We start from the raw sequence: 9233 nt of genomic DNA, 5'->3' as shown, positions 1-9233 counted from the left end.
AAAAACAATTTTATGCTGTTATAATCCTACAGCCTGCCCTTCCCCAAAATCCTTCCCACCAAGAACCAAACAAGCCTGCTCTGGTTCAGGAAATACAGCTGTTCCCCAGACCTATGCCTAGGTTCTGGGGTTAGATTAGGTGCTGGGTTCACTGGGATTAGTAAGTAATCAGAACCTCTGAAAATTGAGTTAATTTACTATATAGACACATAGACACAGATTTCTAAGTTTGAACATCCAATGTAGTGGCTTTAAATTCTTTAGGTCTTTCTAAAACGGGGAGGATAATATTTGAATGCTCCCAGACAATGTTTGCCTGCTAATACTTGCAAGATACTTCAAGAATCTCAAAATGATGGTGCCATACTGTGACAACTGCATGATACGAACATACTGTTAACACAGTCTTCTCCCACCCTCGCAGTTTATATGGCAAGTTTAGTTTCGTGCACTTCATGCGGCTTAACCATAGACATTCCCCACAAAGCAGAGGTGAGAATATCAGCTGTGTCCTGCAGGAAAGAGAATAACCTTCCTCTGTCTCCTTCAAAAGTATTTTGTCCCAACGTGCTCCTGACCTGCTGCTGCGATGGTTGAGTGCTGGCACGGTCAGGTTTGCAGCCTAGCTAGGAAAAGGCGGTCGAGCAGTAACCTCATCTAGAAAGAATGGCTGACCCTTCTCCGTGGGGACCAGTGGATGGAGTAAAGCAATGTCAGCTTTCCTTTGAAGCCATAACAAGTGCTTTCCTGGGCACATGGTGGTCACCCCGGGAAGTGGTGGTTGTTGGTGCTTCCAGCCTCCCTGAAAGCTGAGCTTGCCCAGTCAGAGCTCCCCGTTGCTGTTTGCTCTGCTCCTACTACTTGCAGAGCAGAACATGATGAAGAGGCCATGCAGAGGTGCTGGTCCCACGTCACTGCCACTGGCACTGGAGTCAGCTGCTCTCCTGCCCTGGCATGTAAGTGCTTCTCATCGTCACACTGTGTTGGAGAGGGCCAACGACTCCAGGATGCTGATCAATATTTGATCTATATTTGATACATAGCAACGAGTTCCATATGCAATGAAATGCAATTTCTTCCTGTCCTGCCTGTTCTTTATCTACCCCTTTGAGGACCTTTCTTTCCATAAACCCAACGATAATGTAGGTTTCGACACGTTACAGGTAGCATTTGGAACTACCAAAGTCACAAACTTACTCCCCAAAATCATGCATTGCCCAGTCTTCCTTTAAACATTTCCAGTTGTGGGATTAGATGCACTGCAACACTTAGGAAGCATTGCAATAAACATCCATTTGCTCTTCATTAAATATCCATAAGTATCCACTTGTTCCAGTCGTTAATTACCTTTTTCCGTAGTTCTTTATTCCTAGTGCTTTATTCCCAATTAGGTCTAGACCTGCACGGTGAGAAAGAACTGAGACATCTGCCTTCACAGTTGGAAGACAGAAAAATTTGGCCTGGAAAAATCCAAAATTTCCTGAAACATTTTGTAATGAATATATTCCCGTGTGATGTATGGCTCTGTCTGTACTCTCCGAACTCTGCTCTCTACAACAGGGTGGGGTTTAGGTGGAACCTTCCTTGCTAATTCTCCTTGCATGGATGAGCTCAGTGTATTGTTCTGTTCACCTCACAACACCATGACGTTACCTCTTGCTCTCACATCCACACGCACAAATAGCTGATGCCCACACTGCATCTGATGCACACATCTGTATCTGCATGTGGTCTGCTCCTCACCAGCATTCTTCCCCTTTTGCAAAGAGACCTGCAGGACAAATGCAAAGAAGCTTATTCTATGATCTAAGACTACAAAAAGTAGAAAATTAAAATAACATAACATTCACAGAACTCCCATCACCATTAGCCTGGCTGATAATGGGAATGAGTTAAAAAAAATAAAAAAAAAACGAAAACACAACAGTTTTCACTGCCACAATTTTCTTGAATTGACCTTGTTTCATCCACGGCCTCAGAGTAATACTAGCTGTTAAATCTCTTGCATCTGCAGTTAGAATGCTAATTTACTGAATCTTTCTGACAAGCAACAGATAGTGAAAAGAGGAACTATGGCTGAAAAATGTTCCAGTTAAAGCTGATGTAGAAGACTGCTACATAGGGGAAGGAAGAAGGGTCTGTTCCTAGAGTTGCTATTAATAATGTTCAGGTGTTGAGCTGTCTATTTAAAATGAAGACAGTTTTGAAGTTCTGTCTTGCTGCTTTTGGAGCGTGCAGACCCTAGTGCATCCACTCTACCTATCGCAGCAGAACTACAGCACAGACCTGGTGCCCAAGCTTCCTTCTGGAGCCAACAGAGCTTACACCCAGAGCTTACACTGGGAGCCTGTGCTCCTGAGCAAGCTCAGACCCAAGCTGTCACGGGCAACAGAGCAGCAGGCTTTCTGGTAAGGAATCAGCAGTGGTTATTCAAAGCCAGGAAAGATCCAGATGTAGTCTATTTTTAGCATAGACCAATGTTCAGGAAAGGAACGCTGCCAGGGACCACTGTGGAAATATATCTAGACATGCCCTGGGCTTCCAACAGCCTTGGATATCCACCGATGTCTTTTTAACATCTGAACCTCTGAGAGCTACAGCAGAATGAATGAAAGTCCTTTGCAAGGTTTGTATCAATCTGCACGCAGAGATGTTACTCTGGAGGTTTTAAGAGGTCCATTTTGCATTTCACACTAGATCTCAACAGCTGTATTGGAGCTTTAAAAAGAATCACAAGCAGAAGAACTGGAAGCTTATCCCTGAAAAAAGGCCAAAAGGAAGATCTTTTGGATGTAGTGCTGACTCAGAAGAGGCTCGGAGCCCTGCGCAAAGGCATTGTCTTCTGGTTTTCATCCCTTACATGGTCAGCGAACCAAGGCTTTATATATATTATGGAAACAGGACTGTCATTAAAACAGGGTTTTAAAAAAATCTGTCTTTGGCACAAGCCGCCTGCCGTGCACAGCGCCTGCATGCTTGGCAGCCCGGCAGGCTCGGCAGCGGCAAGATGGGGAAGCGCGCGGCCGCTCCTGCTTCTCAGGCACCTAACTGCATTCACCTAGCGCTTCCCGGGGGCTGCGGGAGCCGCCACCGCCAGCGGCAGCCCCAGCCTCTCCCGCTCATAACCCGGGGCTTTTCGGCCGTTCTCCCCCGGCCAGTTCGGCAAAACGGCTCCCTTCTCCTCCTCCTCCTCCTCCTCCTGCTCGCCGGGAAGGGCGGCCGCGGCGGCTGGCACCGCAGCCCGAGCAGGGGTCGGGGCGGCGGCGCGGAGCCGCGGGGGGATGCGGCCGCCCCTGCGCGGGGGCGGCGGCGCCGCGCATCCCCCGCGCTGCCCGGGGGAGGAGCCGCCCGCGCGGCTCCAGCCCCTTCCCGCGGCGGGGGCCGGGGCTCCCCCCCCCCGCCGCCGTGCGGAGGGGCCGGCGGAGAGCCGCGGAAGTGCACTTGCTGCAGCCATTTCCTGCTCTTTGTGCGAGCGGCGCGGAGCGGCGCGGAGCAGCGCGGCATCCCGCGCAGCGCCAGGTGAGCGGGGCCGCGGCGGGGGGCTGCGCTGCGCGGGGGCTGCGCGGGAGCATCCTCCTCCTCCCCCTCCCCCGCGGCTGCGCGGGGTTGCGCCCGCCGCCGCCGGCCCTGGCGCGCTGGGCCGCCCGCGCGGGCGCAGCGGGCCGCGGGTGCGGGCGCCGGGGCAGGTGCCGGCGCCCGGGGCAGCGGCAGCGAGGAGGCCCGGCGGCGCCGGGATGTGCGCGGATGTATCCCACAATGCTTAGAGCCACCTGCAGTATCGAGCCTCCCTTGCATTGATTGCACAGAGCCGGGGAAAAGACCCAAAATCGCACCGCCTGGTTGCGCGCATCCCCCCGCGGAGGAGGGGAAGGGCGACGAGCCCCGGGCCGGGATGCGCCGCAGGCCCGGCCGCTGGCGGCGATGGCAGCGCTGGGGTCGGAGCGATGCTCCGCGCGGGAGAGATGTGGGTGGAGGAGATGGAGGACCGGCGGATGCACTGGGCCGAGGAGCGAGAGGTGGCCCTGGCCCCCGGTCGGAGCTCCCATCACCAACAGCATAGAAAAATGGTGTCCCTCGGGGAGGAGAGGGGAGGAGAAAGCCGTGGGGTGTGAGCGGGGCTTGGGAAGGATGGGCCCGAGCTCTGGGGATTTTGTGCTGTCAGAGATTTTTCAAGGTTTATGCTTTGGTGTTGGTTGGAGTTGGCAAAACCTGGGTGCTCCAGAACGACTGATTTTCCACGCATGAGGCAATCTGTGGTCGAGATGTGCCCCGGTAGCGTTTCTTTGTGTTGAACTTTCAAACCAAGGATGTCAGTGATGAGTTCACTGGTGGCAGCCACATCCCACCTGAAAAGGAATGAAAAGATTTCACAGGAAATTTCCATGGGTGGAAGGGATCAGAAAGGAACGATGAGAAGAAAAAGAGGCACATACTAAACCGTCCGTGCTGGCTTAGTGATTGAGAGTCCTCTTTACTGGTTGTTTTTGGAAGGGGGAGGGTGTCTGGGGGCAGACGTTGAGGTCCTGCTGAGTAAGTGGATACGGCTGCTAGCAGCAGAGCTTGTCCCCCTTTGCCATCTGTTACTTTCCACGTGGGGGTTTCAAACCGCAGCTTTTGGATCACAAAGATCTCACCGAATTGTGTTTGGTCGCTAACTCACCAGAGCCCTGGCCCTGCCTGCCCTGCACAGATACCAAAAGAAAAAGCACGCTCGTATTTCACGTTATGACAGTTGTCGGAGGTTAGTCACTGTGATGGGTGATTAGAGCTGTGTTTTGATGTCTGTCATAGCGTTATAATTCTTGGGTAATGCTCCACAAAGGAGAATTCCTTTCTCCCTTTCTCTGTACAGTTAATTGTCATTAACGAAGCCCAAGGAATCTGGAAATATCTTCCATTTTCTGACCAGGGTCTCTTGAGCAAACGAAGCTATGCTGATTTCGTAGTAGTAATTTTATTAACAAACACCTATCATCTCTGCATGAAAAAAAGGCAGTTCCTTTTTTCAGTAATTGGCGAACTGTTAACAACACTATCTTTGTGCAATTTAATTTCCCAAGAAGTGCTTTAACTGTCAGTGTTGCAGACTGCTTGTAAACTGGCTCTGAATTTTTCAGCTATATCAGAAATGTAGCTTCCAGTGACAACTCTTGAGCGTCTTTCTTTGGCACGAGAAAGATTTGATGAAGCTACTCTACAAGAAATAAATTCCAAAATGATTCTGTTGATGAGAGAAAGACAGCACAAATGCCTGGAACTCAGCCTTAAGGGGATGGCAGAAAACGTAGAACAGAGATACAGAAAAACACCTTGAGGAGTTGTGCAGTTTGGTTTCCTTTTTTAATGAGAAGGACAATTTTATGGTTCTTAACGTCTGTGCCTGTGTAAGGCAGGAGCCCGGTTCTGCCAGTCTTATTCATCCTGGCTTTTTTTGCTCGTGCAAAGTACCTCCTGCCTGTTGTGCTGGTTGCAATTACAAGTAATTCTTACAGCATGTGAGGAGAGAGGGAAGGCCTGTGTACTAAGACACAGGGGACTTTCCTCCCATGCTTTTTAGGCAAGGGTCAAACTAAGCTTTTGCGCCCTGCAGTTACTCTTCTTGGCTAAAAGGACATTAGTGGCCAGGAACATTTACCCTCCTCTTCCTGTGAGGCAGTGTGTACTAGAAATGCTCCAGTTAAGTGACTTTCTCAGATTTCCTAGTGATTGGGCATCAGAGCTGGAAAAGAATGTGCCCCGCATGTGAGCAGGAGAAGTTTGTCCTTTTTCTCTGTTTTGCCACCTCCCCTGCAAGAGTCATTTTGCTGCTCCCCCCATGGGGACTTACCCCACGCCTGCCAGTGCTTGGATGCTGTGTTATTAGCAATCTCTAGGGCAATTCCTGTCGTTTCTTTCCTCCTTTCCTGCGCTTGATAGCTATCTCAACTCCATCATGAATCTCTTCTACAGGAGCAGGCAAGCTGCAGAACTGAAATAACCTGTGCCACCTCCCCGTAGCTCTCAGCCGAACAGCTTCGAAGCCAGCTGCGCTCACATGCAATGTATTCATTATGGCCCCGATTTTAAAAGTCTCCCTTTGTTCCCCCAAGCTGCTCTGACAATAAAGACTTCTTTATTCAGCTCGGTGTGTAGCTGTGAAGAGGATGAGGTTGCAGAGATACTGCTGGGCAAGCGTTTAAGTGTGAAAGGTAGGACCTGCCTTGCGATCGCAAGTTCAGACGTCGAGGCTGTCTGTCCCCGCTCCCTAAAGCCCTCCTATGCTGTCCCTTCAATCCGGCCCCGAGGCTGCTCTCAGAACAGATTTACCCTATGGAACCCTTAATTTTGGCTTCAGCAGTGGCAGGAGGGTGCCCTCCGCGTGGATCCTGTGGGGCCCAGGGTCAGTGCTTCGCTGGGGGTGTCAGCGCCGGCAGCCCGCAGGCAGGCGGCGGGCTGGGGAGCACACTGAATTTGTGCATGCCGAATTTGTGCCTGCTGCAGAGCTGCCGTTTCAATGCAGTACAGAGGTAGCTAGCGAGCGGCACACGGCTCGTATTTCTATCCTTTGGGCATGGGATTGGTGTGCCTGTAGGAGCTCTGCCTGGCCTTTTACTGTGCTGAATGATGGCACGTGTGGAAGGGTCTTGCCCTGCTATCCGTAAGCTAAGTTTGCCGTTTCTGTGCTGGCACATGCAGTCGGGAGTATCACCTGCTGGCCGCGCTTCGGCAGTGTGTTTGCAGTGTCTTCCTGCCGCCCCGAGGAGCCTGCATCCCTCGGTGCGAGTCGTTCTGCTTTACAAACGGTAAGAGACTGCCGAAGGCCTTGCAGTTCGGATATAAGACGAAACAAGGAAGTTTACGTAGCAGACGCACAGAAGGTATGGGCAGGTCTAATTAGCTACAGCGATTAGCAGGGGAAGCAGCAGGCGCAGCGCTCCTGCTGGGTCTCCGCTGCCTGGGGTTTTGCGGGTGCCATCGCGGAGGAGAAGCGGGGAAAGGACGGCGGGACAGCGCGGTGGGTTTTGACAAGGAGATCTGGCCATGTTCGAAAGAGCATTTGGTAACTGAAAAATGCACAACGATATAAACCACCATTTGGGCGCTCCAGATGAAAACGGCTCTCGTTAGGGGGGTGTTAGGCCCTGCCAGGCTCACGATCAGCGGTTTTGCCAAAACGCATAGGGCCAAAGGGGTTTTGACTTCTCTCATAAGTGGCAGGATATGCAGGAAAAAAAAAGCAAATTTCAGCAGCTGCTTTTAGCAGCCTAAATGGCTGTGTTTACCTCTACGCAGGCAGGAAATATTTCCTGCATGGGGAAGAAAATTAAAAAAAAAAAAAAGCAAGCCTCAGCTCGCCGTGCACGTGCTAACGAAACCCAGGCGGCCTGTCCCTGCGCGCGCTGCTGCGTCCCGCTCTCGGCAGCACCGACCTCTGCGCAAGGCAGCCGGCCCCGGCAGCCCCGCGTCCCGCTCTGCCCCGGCCGGCGCAGCGGCCGCAGCTCGCGTGGGGCGGCGTTAGCTGGCGGACGCGCCGCTCGTCGCCCAGTGGAGGGCTGGCCGATGTTTGCCAGCTCCGAGGTGTCCGTTTTGGAAAGGTTTCGCGGGAAGGTGGGCAGGGCGGCGTTGGGTCTGCGGCAGAGGGACTCCGGTCGCGAAGGCGCCTGCCTGCCGCGGCGCGTAGTGGATGCGCGACGCAGGAAAAGTCCTGGCACACCCCACGTTTCCCCTCATCTTCTTCGGTTTCGCTGCCGTGCCCAAGAACCTTAGAAATGAAACTTGGCCTCTTTCTCCAGTGACTCCCAAGGGCTTTGTAGCGAAGACCCAGCAATTCAGCCCGCAAAGTTCACCTATTTTTTCCCTGTGGACCCTGACCCTCACGCTGAAGCACGCGCCTCGCCGCTGCTGAGCTGAGTTGTGCCACCGCCGATGGCACCGCTCCCTCGCTTTTGCTTTGTGCTTCGTTTTCTGTGTGTTACTTCTGCCCGCCGGCCCTCTTCCTGTCTGTGACGGTAAGAAGTTCGAGGCAGAGACTCTCATACGTGTTTCTGCACTGCTTGGCCCAGCAGAACCCTGACACTGCGTTTGGAAACATATCCCCTCATAATAGCAATAATTTGGGGGGTTGCTATGTTCTTCTCCTGCCACGCAGCTAGCGGAGAGGAGTCTTTGGTAATAGCAGGCTGCTGACAAGTTGCACAGACGGCCTTAGAATTTGACCTGCGGAAAAATGCTGAATGAGCCCAAGTAAACACCCCAAATCCTCAGATGTAGGAAATGGAGGGGTTTCGCCTTCCCGAGCCTGAAATATATAGGCAAGCGTGAGTACAAGGGATGTTTGGGCATCCAGAGGAAAGTCTTGAGGGCGCTGGAGGACGATGTCGGGAAGCGATGGAAAGCCGAGAAGGCCCCCGGACTGGGCAGGTTGAGCCGCGCAGGGCGGCGCTCGTCGTTCTCTGAGCCGGGGAGGAAGCTGTTTCCGACTGCGGCGTGCCAGTACGTAACGGCTGGTTTTGACAGTTGCTATAATTTGTAAGAGGAAACAATTTTAGCAAAAGGGGATGGAGGGGGAAACAGAAATTTGAGCAAGCAGGGAAGGGGCTGTTTTAAGATTTTGCTTCCCCAAACGCTTACTTTATGCTCTTCAGCTGCAGATAACTAAGCCTGTTTTTCTCAGCTGCCTGGTACCTCAGGGTGGCGTCTGTGGAGGTGAAACAGGTTCTGCCGTGCTCATACGTTTTCTTGCTGCCCGTGCACGCAGGCAGCGATGGTGACAAAAGGCACAGCAGCAAGCTCAGCCGTCTTTTCACGCAGCAGGGAGCCGCCTCGGGACCGCACGCCGCGTGCATCCCTCTTGGCTGTGTTCCTCGCTGGGTGCGTGTGTGTCTATCTATGGACATGCCGAAACATCATCCTTCCGTGCTCCTAGCGCTGGATGTGAAAGGCAAACTTATATTTTGGGAAACAGTGACTCAATTAAAAAAGGAAAAAAAAGGGACCTGAGGGTATTATGGCAGATAATCAGCTGAATATGAGTGCCTGTGGAGCCGCTGTGTCCAAGAGAACTGCTGTGAGTGTGTGTAAGAAGGGAGGTTGTGTTGATTTTGTGTTTGGCGCTTGTGCAGACACCCCTGGAATCGTGCACCTAGCTACGGTGTCCACGCTTCAGCAAAAAAGTTGCAAAATTGGTTCGAGCTCAGAGAAAAGCAAAAGAGGTGATGAAAGGATTGGCAAATACACTTCATAACAGGCAGTCA

At 52.3% G+C, this 9233-nt stretch overlaps 1 protein-coding gene across 4 annotated transcripts in view; it reads left to right on the top strand.

Moving 5' to 3' along the window:
- The first annotated feature begins 2509 nt into the window (after window positions 1–2509).
- CYFIP2 (cytoplasmic FMR1 interacting protein 2) overlaps window positions 2510–9233 on the top strand; it is a 60373-nt gene continuing 53649 nt past the window's right edge. For 3 of the 4 annotated variants that reach the window (XM_068959229.1, XM_068959230.1, XM_068959227.1), the window contains exon 1: window positions 3380–3519. The gene's annotated coding sequence lies outside the window, so the exon portion shown is untranslated. Of the gene's footprint in view, window positions 2627–3379; window positions 3520–9233 lie in introns of those variants that run through there. The other variant, XM_009685668.2, reaches the window with a different exon arrangement.

This window comes from Struthio camelus, chromosome 13, assembly GCF_040807025.1.
Source record: "Struthio camelus isolate bStrCam1 chromosome 13, bStrCam1.hap1, whole genome shotgun sequence".
Taxonomy (NCBI): Eukaryota; Metazoa; Chordata; class Aves; order Struthioniformes; family Struthionidae; genus Struthio; species Struthio camelus.
Note: the sequence above shows the minus strand (reverse complement) of the source record. Positions and strands in the feature narration are given on the sequence as shown.